Raw genomic sequence first — 15,177 nt, forward strand, 5'->3', positions numbered from 1 at the left:
TAACACCAAGTCCACACAGATGTTAGTACAAGGATTTTCAAGCAGATATTATAAACTTGCTTTAATGAATAATTACAAACACACTTGAAATAAATGAAAAGAAATTCTCAGAAGACAAATGGAACCTATAAAGAGAACCAAATGGAAAGTTTAGAACTGAATGATATAAAACCAAAATGAAAAACTCAATGGATGAGCTCAATAGTAGAATAAAAAGGACAGAAGAAAGAATCAGTGAATCAGAAGATAGAAGAATAGAAATTACCCAGATTGAATTACAGAGAAAAAGTAGACCGAAATAAAATAGAGTCTTTGGATATAATAAAATATCAAATACCTGTGTTATCAGAGTCTCTGAAGAAGAGGAGAAAGAGAATGGGACTGACAGATATATTCAAATAAATAAGTAAAAGTTTCCCAAATATGACAATCTACATAAACCTAGATTCAAGAAAATTAGTGAAACCCAATGAAGATGAATTCAAAGAAGTATACACCAAGACTCATTATAATCAAACTTCTAAATACTAAAGGCAAAAATATTGAAAGCAGTGAGAAAGAAGTTACACCTTACCTACAGGGGGAAAATCAATTCAAACGACAACAGAGTTCTATCAGAAATAACCAGGAAGGGGCTTCCCTGGTGGCGCGGTGATTGAGAATCCGCCTGCCGATGCAGGAGACACGGGTTCGTGCCCCGGTCCGGGAGGGTCCCACATGCCGCGTAGCAACTGGGCCCGTGAGCCATGGCCGCTGAGCCTGCGCGTCCGGAGCCTGTGCTCCACAACGGGAGAGGCCACAACAGTGAGAGGCCCCGCATACCGAAAAAAAAAAAAAAAAAAAAACCCAATCCAAAAATGGGCAGAAGATCTAAATAGATATTTCTCCAAAGAAGATATACAGATAGCCAACAAACACATGAAAGGATGCTCAACATCACTAATAATTAGAGATATGCAAATCAAAATTACAATGAGGTATCACCTCACACCAGTCAGAATGGCTATCATCAAAAAATCTACAAACAATAAATGCTGGAGAGGGTGTGGAGAAAAGGGAACCCTCTTGCACTGTTGGTGGGAATGTAAATTGATACAGCCACTATGGAGAACAGTATGGAGGTTCCTTAAAAAACTAAAAATAGAACTACCATATGACCCAGCAATCCCACTACTGTGCATATACCCTGAGAAAACCATAATTCAAAAAGAGTCATGTACCACAATGTTCATTACAGCTCTATTTACAATAGCCAGGACATGGAAGCAACCTAAGTGTCCATCAACAGATACATGGATAAAGAAGATGTGGCACATATATATAATGGAATATTAGCCATAAAGAGAAATGAAATTGAGTTATTTGTAGTGAGGTGGATGGACCTAGAGTGTGTCATACAGAGTGAAGTAAGTCAGAAAGAGAAAAACAAATACTGTATGCTAACACATATATATGGAATCTAAAAAAAGAAAAAACAACATGGTCATAAAGAACCTAGGGGCAGGACGGGAATAAAGACCCAGACCTACTAGAGAATGGACTTGAGGACACGGGGAGGGGGAAGGGTAAACTGGGACAAAGTGAGAGAGTGGCATGGACATATAAGCCTACAGTTTTTGATGGACTTGTATCGTCAAAGAAACCATGGCCCTGGGCATGAAAACATCTTTGAGAGTTTAACTTTAGAATAGTCCATGCAAAACCAAAATAACATAAGCAGAAAATGGGCTATGAAAAGTCCTACATCCCCCAAGAAAGGCGTATCTTCCAATGCCCACTTCAAAAGTGAAAGAGGAAAAATGTGAAAAAGAATCTCCCTGAGGGTGGAAACAGGTACCATGGTGTTCCTCCTACACGCAGAATCAGGGCTTAATCAAGAAACCTCCAAATTAGGTGGCCTTCACAGTGCCTGCCCAGCAGGGTTTCATCACGACTGTGGACCAGCAGAAGACAGTGTCTTCTTTTCCTAAATGCTGCTGTCCTTTTTCTGTTCCACTGTTGTCTATGGCGTCTGTTAAGCTCAAGTGATTTATTCATAGTTTAACTTTCACTGGGAAGTAATGGAAAGGACTGTACATCACACAGAGATCAAAACTGGATGTGGTGACTGCGGAACTTTAGTTTCCTCCCTTGATGAGGAAGTTGAGTGTATTTTCTGTGTGGAAAGAAAAGCAGGACAGATACTGTGTTTGGTGAACAGAAGGTAGACTGTAACAGAGACTGGTTAACTGTTCACTAACCTACAACCTATTTCTTCTTCTTCTTAAACACACACCTAATCTACATCTCCCAAACTCTCTTGCTGTCAAGTGTATACAGGTGACTGAGTTCTAGCCTCTAAAATGTGAGCAGAAGTGATAGGGACTCCCTTCAAGCCTGTCTCCCAGAAACCACCCATGCATCATCCTTGATGCCTTTGTCTGCTTGTTGGGTTTTATAAGTGAGCATGGTGAATTTTGAAACAGCAGGAGTGAACCTGGGTTGCTGATTGCTGCTGGTCAATTATAAATACTCATTTTGAACTCTGTGTGAGTAAGAAATAGACTTCTCCCATCATTTGCATCGAGCTATTTTGCATTTTACTATTTGTTTATTACCACAGTTGGACACATCCTAGCTAGGAAATCTCTTCAGCATTAAATATAGACGATTAAATGTAAAACATCGTAAACATATGGATAATAACTCCACCAAAGAAATTTATTTCCTTCACCAATATCCAGGCATCAGCAGGGTGCTGAATTTCAGCAGATTTTATTCTCAATGTTCATACTCTCTATTTTGGCATTATACATATATATTTGCAGAGCTATTCTGACAGGACTAACTTCTGCAGAGCTAATGACAGGACATTAGCCTCAAGCAGCATCTTTATGTCCAACCTGGGATTTCCTTCAGGCAGACAAATCCTGCAGAGAAAACACCAATAAGTGGCATAATGAATCAAGACAGCAGAGTCACATTCATCACCTCATTCCCTCCTTGGAGATTTTTCTGGGTACAAGTCACCCGTATTGATCTAGAGGAAAATTCTACCTACTTCCTCACTAAGTCAGAGTAAAAATCGCAAGAGGCCAATTTTTTTCTCACAAGGCAGCGACACATCAGCTTGAAAAAAGAACAGCCTGAATGTTCTTGCTCCATAGGGAATGCACATTCCCAGAGCAGTGGGCGTGCTGGTGAGGGGAGGTGCTCTGTCCCCAACTTGGTTCACACTTAGGAAAAGGGAAGAACCACTGTCAGGGCAACTTGGGGTTCCTGGCACTTCCTGAGTCCTTACAAGGAGACAGGTTATACAAATGATATGCTGGCCATGCTTGTCTCCACGGGACCTGATAGACCTCGGAACCAGTGTGCACACCCTACCCTGAAGGAATTGAGGACTAAAGCTACCTACTAAAAAATACATGAATTCTGGGCAGAAAGCTCACCCTGTCCTGCCTCTGCTTTGATGTATTTCGATCAAAAGCAGTTCTGAGGCTCCCTTTATGTCCCCACAGGCTCCTGAGGCATTAGATGCCCTCTCTCTCCTCTGTGCCCACTCTTCCTCCCCGAGTCACTCCACACAGGATGCATCACATGCTATTGACTCGTGTTTTCTCTGGATTCCATGCAAGAATGTGGGTTCCTCAAGGGCAGGGATTCAGTCATACCCATCTTTGCCTATTCCTTACCCAGCTTTAGGGCCTAGAAACGTACTAAAGACTTAAATGGTGGAAACAATTTGTTGTCATTCTGGATAACTGAAGTTTCCCACATTTCTTTTGTAAATCTTCTCATTTTTTTTTAGGACACAGACATATGATTGCTGAAAAACGAAATTTAACTTAAAGGTTAGATTTTATGTATAAATAACACAGGGAAATATTATGAACTTGCTTGAGAGTGGCCTTCCCAAGGAAAGTCTCTTGTCTTCTTCCCATTGTCTCAGCTGTTCCCCTAGTTGAGACCATCTTCCTCTCTCAGAAGCCCACAGACCTCAGAGCTCCCCGTTCTCCCGTCCCTCTGTATCCTGCTGCCGGAACGAATCACCCCAAACACCCATCTGATTCAAAAGCGTTTTGTGCTTCTCAACTGGCTACAGATTAAAGTCTAAGCGTAATGTATTCCCAAGACTTTTCACAACACCAACTTGCAAAGATTTTCTAAAAAGCACATTTCCTGCCTCTCGCCTCACATTTTAACATCTCTGAAATCAGTTTGTGCCTTAAAATCACTGGCAGCCACGGGGAGGGAGTGATATGGTTGCCACTGCCTAAGAACACACATCAGAATTTGCAGAACAGGTGCCAACGACTTGGAGGAAACCCCAGAGACAACTGCAGAGGACCTGTTTAGGAAACACCATGTCCTCAGAGCTCTTGGTGCCACAGAGGACGATCCTGTTCTGAATGCCCACGTGACTCAGGATGCTGAAAGTGAAGATGCTTTGGGCATTCTTGAACCAACTAGTTTTTCTATTTCTTTTTCTTCCCTACTTATGCATGAGAATGATGCATAACTAATTCTAAAAGAGCTCTTTCAACAAAATAAACATTTTGTGTCACTCTTTAGTTGGCTGGGGATTTTTTCTCAATGGAGCATGAAATAATAGTGTATCCTACAGTGGATGGTGTTTTTAGATTTGATTGAAATGGAACATATCAATCTAATCATCATATTAATTCCTCATCTCGCCCACTGTTAACCTTTTATTCCAAGCCAGTCCTCACCACTAGTGATTCCTGAATCAGAGCGGTACTTTTCTGCCTTTGTTTAATCCATTTAATCTCCTGGAATTTTGTTATCACTAATCTCCACCTGTGGAAATTCTATCTGTTCTTTAAATGCCAACTTAAATGTAACCTACTCCATGAGCTCTTTTCTATATCACCCATTTACTATGACATCCTCCAATCCATAACCCCACATTTCTTGTACATCTCTTACGGTTCAGATAAAACAATTCTTTTGAAACCTTCCATGACTTGGGCACAATGGTAAGCCCAAGGCATACATTGTCTCAGTTAATCATTACAGTAACCTTTTGAAGTAAGAATTAGCCCCCATTCTTCAGATGAGTTTAACTGAGATTTAGAGAGAGTAGTTTAGATCTATACTCTCATACATTTAGTAGATGGTAAACACGGTCTTTGGCTCAAATCTGGTCTATCATTGAACATCAGCTTCCTCTTTTCTACAGCGTGCCCTCCCCATCTACCTATTGAATACATTGTATTGAATTTAACTGAAGGTGAAATGCAAAATAGCATTCAAAACTAAATATTCTTTTTTTTTTTTTTTTTTTTTTTTTTTTGCGGTACGCGGGCCTCTCACTGTTGTGGCCTCTTCCGTTGCGGAGCACAGGCTCCGGACGCGCAGGCTCAGCCGCCATGGTTCACGGGCCCAGCCGCTCCGCGGCACGTGGGATCTTCCCGGACCGGGGCACGAACCTGTGTCCCCTGCATCGGCAGGCAGACTCTCAACAACTGTGCCACCAGGGAAGCCCATAACTAAATATTCTTGATAGTAAAATCCCAAATGTATGTGAAAAAAAAGCTAAAGTATTTTAAAATTCACATTTTCATTACTCAGCTGATATCTTTGTTAAACCCCATTTGTTTAAGAAAAATTAGGATTATGTTTCATTGTGAGAAAATAATCATTGAAGATTCACCTCAGAAATGCCATGATTATTTCTCTTGTTCCTTCTGTTATTTTCTTAAATAATAACGCAGAACTATTGAAAATTTAACCACAACATCCAGTTTACATTCAAAGTATTAAACTATAAGAAATAGAATTCTCCCTTCTGCCTGTGGGAAGAGTCAGCTATTAAGAACATTTAAAAAAATGTCCTTGCAAGGAAGAGGAAAGGACAGTTCTCAAACACAAAGAGCAAGAACAGCCAATATAATCTTGAAATCAAACAGAGCTGAATCACAGTTCAGGCACTCCCTAATTTTGTGATCTTGGACAACTTACTTAGCATTGTTGAACATCAGTATCCTCATTCATAGGTTGAGGATCAATAAAAACTACATCATAGTGTTGTTTCAGGACCAATTGATAATGGTACATAAATTAAGGGCATTATTATTGTTATTATTACTACTGAAACTATTTCCTCATGGAACATTTGGCCATATCCAGAAAGAGGGCTGTGATATCATTTTTTTTCAAACAAACAGTAACCTCTTGCTGCTGTGTAGAGAATAGATTAAAAGGACTCAAGAGATGGGTAACCAGAAAAATGATGGCAGTTTTCCAGATAGGAGACTATGGTGGCCTGTACCTGGATCAGAGCAGTGAAGATGTTTCAAGTATCTACAGTTGAGATGACTTTAGGATATAGAATCCATATAATATGGTATTAGACTGGTTATGAGAGGATGTGGAGGAGCAAGGAATCAAGAATCACCTCTAGGTCTCTGGCTTAAGCATCTGGGTAGATGGTAGTACCATTAATTGAGTTGGGGAAGACTGAAGGAAGGAGGTCAGTTTGGAGGTGGGAGTAAAAGAAAAAATTGAATTACAGAAGAAAAGTCCACCTTTAGAAATTAATAGTACAGTTTTTAAAAACAAATTGCAGATTTTGTTGTTAATTTTGGTGATTTCCTTATCTTTGTCCACATCCAAAATGTTGATCCAAGTAAAGAATATTTTCTCCCCCTCTTCCTTTGCCACACAGAAGACAGGCAATTTCCCAGACATCTTATCAGCTCGACTTTTTCTAAGAAACCTTTTGAATTTTTCTTCTCCCTCTTGCAGCCATTGATTAACTCAGCTGTGAAGTCAGCCATCATGACTTAAATCTTGAAATTCTCCCTACAGTTTTCCCTGAAGGAATAATAATTCTGATCCAGAAACTTAGGTCTTCATAGTGGGTTGGCTCCTTTGTCTTTGGAAACAGAGACCCTGTATAGGACCTGGAAAGTTGACTGTATCCCCTGTCATGCCAAAGCACTTGCCAACCTCATACCTTCCTCCTTACTCTCTCAGGATCACTTTCTCAACATTACTCACATTGTTTGACAAACAGAGTTTGACAAACTCTTCCCTGATTGATTTAGGAACATAAATTCAGTTGTTACCTTATGGTCACCATGATCACAGGTGCAATTTCTATTATACCTTGCATTTTCAGTAGTCACCATTACATCTGAGTATCTTAAGCTTCCCCTCCCTGAAATTGTCCAAGCAGAGACAGTCTAGATCACCATGATGGATGAGAGGTGGAATGAGATGACCTCTAAGCCAGCTTTCTCCTCTCAAATTCTGTGTATTTCACATTTAATATCATGCAGAAAAACAAAAGTGCTTGATGCCCACATGGTTGTTCTAATTTACTGAAGCTTCATAGTACTACCCACATTTTAGCTGATCTTATTAAGCTGGAAAGCTGAATAAGCAGATGCGGTCTCACATTTACTAGCAAAGAAGCTATTGCTGCCGTCTTTCAGTGAAAAAGAGTGCTCTGTGCAAAGTGTTCTGACATATATAGGGAGTGGCTTGTTTTAAATGAACATCTGCTAAGGAGGTAGGGCGCTGCAGTGGAAAAGGCTGTAGTCAGGTTATTGCCTTCATTCCAGTACTAAGTAGCTAACTGAATCTGAACAAGACACTTCACAGCTGTGAGTCTTAAACTCCTCATATGCAAGATAAAAAGGTTTAACTAGATCAGGGTTTCTCAGCCTCTGCACTGTTGCGATTAGATGCTGGATAATTCTTTGTTATGGGGGACCATCCTGTGCATTGTAGGATGTTTAGCAGCATCCCTGACCTCTGTTCACTAGATGTCCTTAGCATCCCCTCTCCCCAGGTTTTGACAACCATAAATGTCTCCAGATACCGGCAACTATCTTCCAGGGGGCAAAATTGGCCCAGCTGGGAACTTCTGCACACTAGGTAACTATAAGATAAAAACATACCTAAAAAAAAAAAGTGCTGTAAACTGAATAGCATCTCACCACTTACATTGTTGTCTACGATAAAAGGTGTTTTGTGTGTGTTTGTGTGTGTGTGTGTGATTTAAAGGTAACTACTAGTAGAACTTTTAAGTAGATGTATAACTTCCAAATTATTGCAGAAAAATAAGAGCAAATAAACCCCACTAGTTATTTTAAATAGATAATAAAAGTAAACATCAATAACAAAAATAGGCTATGCAGCACCATATTGGCATTAAAGGAGAGCTCAGAGCATGTTATAAGACAATGTCAGATCAAACATACCAGTTATGACAGGAACTAAAATGGCTGAATACATCTGTCAAAGACAAAGGCACTCAGATTGTTTTAAATAATAAAATTGAACTATACACCGCCTAAAATAATAGGTCTAAAATAAAATACCTTGAAGTTGAAAAAGAAAAGGATGGGCAATGACTTATCTGGCAAAAATAAACAACAAAAAAGGCAAAATGGCAAAATTAAGTTCAACCAATCTGGAAATCAAAGCAAAAATTATTAAAATTGAGGGAGGAAGAAAGGTCATTTTATATTAATAAAAGGAATAATTAAGGGTGAAATATAAAATTAGGAATGCAAGGCATGAACTTTTATTCAACCAGTAACAAAACATCTAAATATATACAGCAATGCAAGGGAAACCAGGAAGCAATTTTCATCTGGATCTACTTGGCACCCCAAATAGTACTGACATTCTATTAGCAAGGAAAATTAGGAGTATGGCTATTGGGTTGGTAGCTTACAGTCTTGCCCACGCCTGGAAACTTATTGTTGGTGAACAGTGGGCAGGTGGAAAAGTTTTTCTCTTTTAAGAGTGTGAAATTGCTGATGAGTCAGCTTTCATGAATGTGACTTACTGCAGGTATATGAAAAGCTAGAAAAATACAATTTCTACATTTATAAAGAAAAAAACTGGTTATGATAATGAAGCATTTTTGGTAAGCTTTACTTGACATAGCTAGTCAAATATTTCCTATGATCTGAAGTATCATTCACTCAGGAAAGAAAAATCAGGCACATAGTAGGCACCCAATAAATTGTATTGAAATGAATTATATTGATCTATCTTCTTTAGTAAAATTTGGTTATGTGGTTTCCTTATTAATTCAGGATAATATTACATTAGCATGAATGATTAATGCCACTTGATGAAGATGTTATCAAACTGGAATTATTTCCTTAGAGTTCAGTTTCCTCATTTTAAAACATGACAGCAACATTTGCTCAGTACCTATTTTAATAAAGCAATTTATATTGACTAATAAAATATATGCAAAAAGATATATAAAGCAAAAACTGTGAGATAAAAAAGAAAATAAATTTATAAGAACACAATAATGCAATAATGGTGAGAAACTTTAACAAAATATTATTTGTGTTTGAATGACAAAATAGACCAAAATCAAGTAAGGACATATAAATTTTGAGTAACATGACTGAATAAATTAATACTGAATTTTATGAGTTACACAAACATTTCATGAAATATAAAATAACTGTCTTAAAACTGATTTTCTATTAAACCAAAAATGGGCCTCAATCCATTGTGAAAAGTTATAAATGTATCAGCTATACTATTTGATGGCAAAATACTAAAACTATTATAGTTTTAGTATTATATATATATATATATATATATATATATATATATATATATATATAAAAGTGAAAAAAAAGAGGCCTATGGAACCATTTCATCCAATAAGAAACGAAAAGTAGAATTATAGTCTTTGGAAGACTATGAAAATAAGAATACCACATTTATGTCTGTGAGTCTGTTTCTGTTTTGTAAGCAAGTTCATTTATACTATTTTTTAACTTATGGTTACCAAAGGGGAGGGGGTAAGGGATAAATTGGGAGTATGGGATTAATAATGCACACTACCATATATAAAATAAACAACAAGGATTTACTGTATAGCACAGGGAACTATATTCAGTATCTTGTAATAAACTGTAATGGAGGGCTTCCCTGGTGGCGCAGTGGTTGAGAGTCCGCCTGCCGATGCAGGGGACACGGGTTCGTGCCGCGGTCCGGGAAGATCCCACATGCCGTGGAGCGGCTGGGCCCGTGAGCCATGGCCGCTGAGCCTGCGCATCCGGAGCCTGTGCTCCGAAACGGGAGAGGCCACAACAGTGAGAGGCCCGCGTACCTCAAAAAAACACAAAAAAACTAATGGAAAAATATCAGAAAATAATAATATAGAACTATACATATATGTATAACTGAATCACTTTACTGTACACCTGACACTAACACAATATTGTAAATCAACTATACTTCAACAAAAAAAAGCATACCACATTTTAAAATGTATGTGATACAGATTTCAATTCTGACCATGACAGAGTTGCTGGTATTGCAGTAAACAACTGTGAAACTGGATAAAGTATGTGCCGTTGGACAGCAGCCCACAGAGTATGTGATTGTTCGAGCAGGGAGGTAGGGAGTTTAGCACCATCACATCCATCCTGGGTTCCTCTCTGTGGTATTTCCCAAATGGAAGTGGAGACTCAGTGCAGAGCCAGGTTTGGCTAGGGGAAGGGAACAGTGTGGTTGGATCACTAAAGCATCTGCAATTGTGAGTCAGGACACCTGAGAGAAGGAAGCTGCTAAGAGGTAGCCCCAGCAGGCATAGGGTCCCAACATGGATAGAATCCTAACTGTGCAGCCACCAAGCAAGACTCTGGAGGCATGGCAGAGAGCAGCTGCTGGTGGTCAAGGGCTAATGGGGTATCTGAGGTTACATGGGGTGGTGAGACATTGGAGTTCTGACTCAGTTGAATGCGAGAGACTTTGGTCAATACCCTAGGTTTTCAGTTGACACTCAGAAAGTTCAGTGAACCTAAAGACAGATCAAATGATCAAACTTATGTGAAAGGAATAAAAAAACAGAAAAGAACATCTGAGACCTGTGGGACAATTGTAGTGATCTCATATATGTGTAAGTGGGGACAAAATGCATATTTGAAGAGCTACTGGCTGGGTATAGTCTAAAATGTATGAGATGTACCTAAGCTATATGTGCAGAAAAAATCAATAGTTTTATACTGTTTAATGACATTTAAAGAAAAAAAAAATAGCCAAGAAGATTGTAGCAGAAACACACTGTACTGACTAAGTTTTCCAAGTGCTCCCTTACATCCCATACCCTACCTTGTGATCATATTGAGGCTTTGTAACTATTTCTGACCAATGAAATATGAGTGGATGAAGTATCTCTCCAGGACTGAGACAGTTAAAAGACTGTGTCTCCTCCATCGCCTGCTACTCCAGCACTATGGTGGCTAGTGTTTCCGATGGTGTAACTACAGGATAGAGGAGGCTGGTCAAGCCTCACTGAACTTTTCACATGTGCCCAATAAATCTTTGTCAAGTTCAACCACTGGAGTTCATGTGTCATGGCAGAATTAATTACTCAATCATAGGAAAATTATAAGAATACAATCAGAAAAAAGCTAGAACAGTAAGAAGAAGAAAATAATAAAAATACAAAGATAAATCAAAGAATTCAAAAGAAGTAAAAATGAACATTTTTCTTTTAATTCTTAATAGAAGAAGCAAATCTAATCAAGAATAGATGTAGGACATAAATCAGCATTAGTATTAGTTTCTAGGCCTGTCAGAACAAGTTGTGCAAGCTGGGCAGTTTAAAAGAGAAATTCTCTTACAGTCTTGGATGCTAGAAGTCCAAAGGGAAGGTGTTAGTGGGACCATGCTCTCTTTGAAAGCTCTACAAGAGGATCTCTCCTTGTCATTTTCCTAGTTTCTGGTGGTTGTTGGCAATCCTTGACTTTCCTTGGCTTACATAACCCTAATCTCTTCCTCTATCATCATGTGGCCCTCTCTCTATATGTCTGTCTGTGTCTTTGTGTCTTCTCTACTTCTTATAATGACACCAGTCATATTTTATTTACAGCCCTCCCTAATCCAATATGACCTTAACTAATTACATCTGCAAAGACCATATTTCCAAATAAGATCACATTCACAGATACTTACGGTTAGGACTTCAACATATCTTTTGGAGGGACACAATTCAACACAGTTCAACCTGCAACAGAAGGGAAATAACAATCTGGGAGATTTGGAAAATAAGAGACAATGTCAATTGTCTAAACATAGCACCTAAAACTATGTCTAGCACCTAAAACATACTATGAAATACATACTTTCCTCGAAACACATTAGTGACTATAACTGACCCAATAAGTAGTAAACCCAAATAGACCGATGTTGTCAGAACATTTCTAAGCAGTAGACTTAGAAATTCAGAATGATTCTTCATAGGTAGAGATTTGCTCTTTCTTTTTTCAAAGAAAGAAAATAGCTTGACTAATCTCTTTGAGAAAAATAGACACTCCTTTTTCTCTAGGCTAGTCTATATTGGAGAAGAATTAAGAAAGAAAGAATTAGGGCTTCCCGGTGGCACAGTGGTTGAGATTCAGCCTGCCGATGCAGGGGACACAGGGTCGTGCCCTGGTCCGGGAGGATCCCACATGCCGTGGAGCGGCTGGGCCCGTGAGCCATGGCTGCTGAGCCTGTGCGTCCGGAGCCTGTGCTCCGCAACGGGAGAGGCCACAACAGTGAGAGGCCCGTGTACCGCAAAAAATAAATAAATAAATAAACAAGAAATAAAGAATTAAATTGCTCTGCAAAGAAAGAATAACAAGAGTTTTGGAGCTGTCCACTGGTGGATCAAGATAGGACATTGGAATGTAGAATAAGGGACAAAGGAATAAGTGAAATTGTCTAGGATGAACGTAACTGTGCAATGTGAAGGTAGCTGGGACCTAAGGAGGGACATGGCCAAAGAGAAATAAATTGCCCATGCTAGGAAATTGCCAATGAATAATCAGAACAGTAATAGCTGATTCTCAATGTAAACTTTGTTGTAATTATAACCCCTAATATTAACCCTATCATCCCCCAATCTTCAGAAAAGTCTAAAGAGAACAAAGACTATACTATGCATATGCTTGGAGAAGATAAAGAAAAAGAGATGTCTCATTTGTAGTTAAGCAAGGTACAGAGTGTTGGTAGCAGAATCTTTAATAGCATGCATGGAATGCTGGCAAGAATTCACAGTGACATATGACTGAATATATCACTAAACACAATCATAAACTTGAATGTCTCAAAGTGCTACCACATTTTGCTTCAGGATGGTCCAAGCTACTCTTTTGGGGTATTAAATGCAGGGGTGACTACAGAAGCCCAAAGATTTGCAGACATTTAGGTCTAACAAAGATGTCCATCAGAAATGTCGTTGGTTAGCTATGCAGGAATGTGGTTGGTTAGAAATGGAGGATTGTTGGCACTGCCACCTGCCCAGTCAAGTCCTGTTTAGAGGAGAGGATACAAAGACCCAAAGACATGCTCAGTTTCAAAGGCAGAAATATTCTCATCATGTAAATAAATAGATGCCTCAGATGCTCTTTCCCTGATACCTGCCAAATATTCAAATTATATAATTCACTCTGACTTAGATTCTAGGTGCCCTCACTCTGCCTTCTCATATAGCTGGTCTACCCTCAAGAAATCTTTTGTGAAAAGGCAGCCATATCTTCTGCTTTAGGCAAGTACCTTTAATGCATTCGACAAATAAATTTATGAGTGTTTACTTTACATCATAAATGATTGGTTCTAGGAGCTAGAAATGAAGTGAGAAGCTCCCTTCAGGGAGCTTACATTCCAAGAAGGAGAGAGATAAGAAAAAGGTAAACAAATAAATATTTAGTATAAATTCAGGTAAAGACAAATGCTTTGAAGAAAGATATAAAGCAGGAGAGGCGATTAGAGGTGTTGGTGCTGGTACAGCCTCAAGCTTCCCTGAGAAACTGACCTCAAATAGAGATCTAAATTAAGTGACAAAATTAGCAAACCGAGGGAAAGCTTTTAGGGAGGCATTAACCAATGTAATTAAAAGATAGAAAGTAAATAGAAGCCGAAGAAATAACAAGATACTTAGAAGAAACAAGAATAATTTTAACATTAAAGACTACAGTTTACTGTGAAGATATGAGAGATATAATATTTATGCCCTCAATAACACCACATTAGCCTTTGGAATCAAGGGGGAAGCCTTTTGAAACACGATATTAGTCAGCTATTGATTACAGGCTGCCTCTCAGAGAAGAATATAGTGACCCCCCCCAAGGGGCATGGCTCCCATTCATCAAGACACTTTTCTAGAGAAGAGCATAGCTGTGCACTATTAGTCGCTAATACTAACCCCACGGAGGGATGTATACACCAGCCAAATAAATAGGATCTGGGCAGGGGACCAATGGCGTCAACAGAATCAACTACACTAAGAACTAGAATTTTCGATGTTGCAGAAAGGAGATACATTTTAAAGTCAATGAAGTGTGTAAAGTCCCTGTAGTCTTAGATATAAATCAGAATCAGTGGTATAAACTCATGATTTATGTTATTTTCTAGCCATGTCCACTGAAAAGGCATAGGAACAATTACCAAAACAATAGCAATGAGCAGCCCTACTGCCTGGCCTGCGTTCTCTCGTTACCATTTCCCACTAAAAGAAATCAGAGCTCCTTAGAGAAAAAATTGATCTATTTAAATTGGATCTAAAGCAGGAAATGTACAACATAATCCTGAAATGTCTTGTTATTCCAAAAAGTAAGGAAGCTTTTAGAGACCACTTGGATCAGACCAAAAGAAGTTAAAAATCAATTTGAAGAGGCTCCCAGTGACTAAGGTGGTATGATTTGAGCATTAATACTCAATTACAAAATTTTTGTCAAATGCATAAATTCATCATCACAATACCTCTCTTAGACACAAACATACATGCACATAACCCCCTCATTTGTCAACTCTGGAGGATCCTAAGAAACTGTTTATTATCTCTTGCCAGCACAGCACCACGAACACTCTTCTAAAGGTGGAAAATATGTTTCCAAGCATTCTTTCTATGTTAGTTTGCTAGAGCTTTCATAGAAAATAAGACAGACTAGGTGGCTTAAAAAAACAGAAATATATTTCCCCACAGTTCTGAAGGTTGGAAGTCCAAAAATGAGGTAGGTATCAGTAGGTTTGGTTTATATTGAAGCCTCTCTCCTTGTCTTGCAGATAATCACCTTTTTTCTGTTCTCACGTGGCTTTTCTTCTGTGTACATGCAATCTCTGGCATCTCTTCCTCTTCTTATAAGGACATTAATCCTTTGAGATTAGAGCCCCACCCTTATGACCTTACTTAACCTT

The sequence above is a fragment of the Kogia breviceps genome, chromosome 9 (assembly GCF_026419965.1).
Source record: "Kogia breviceps isolate mKogBre1 chromosome 9, mKogBre1 haplotype 1, whole genome shotgun sequence".
Classification (NCBI taxonomy): domain Eukaryota; kingdom Metazoa; phylum Chordata; class Mammalia; order Artiodactyla; family Physeteridae; genus Kogia; species Kogia breviceps.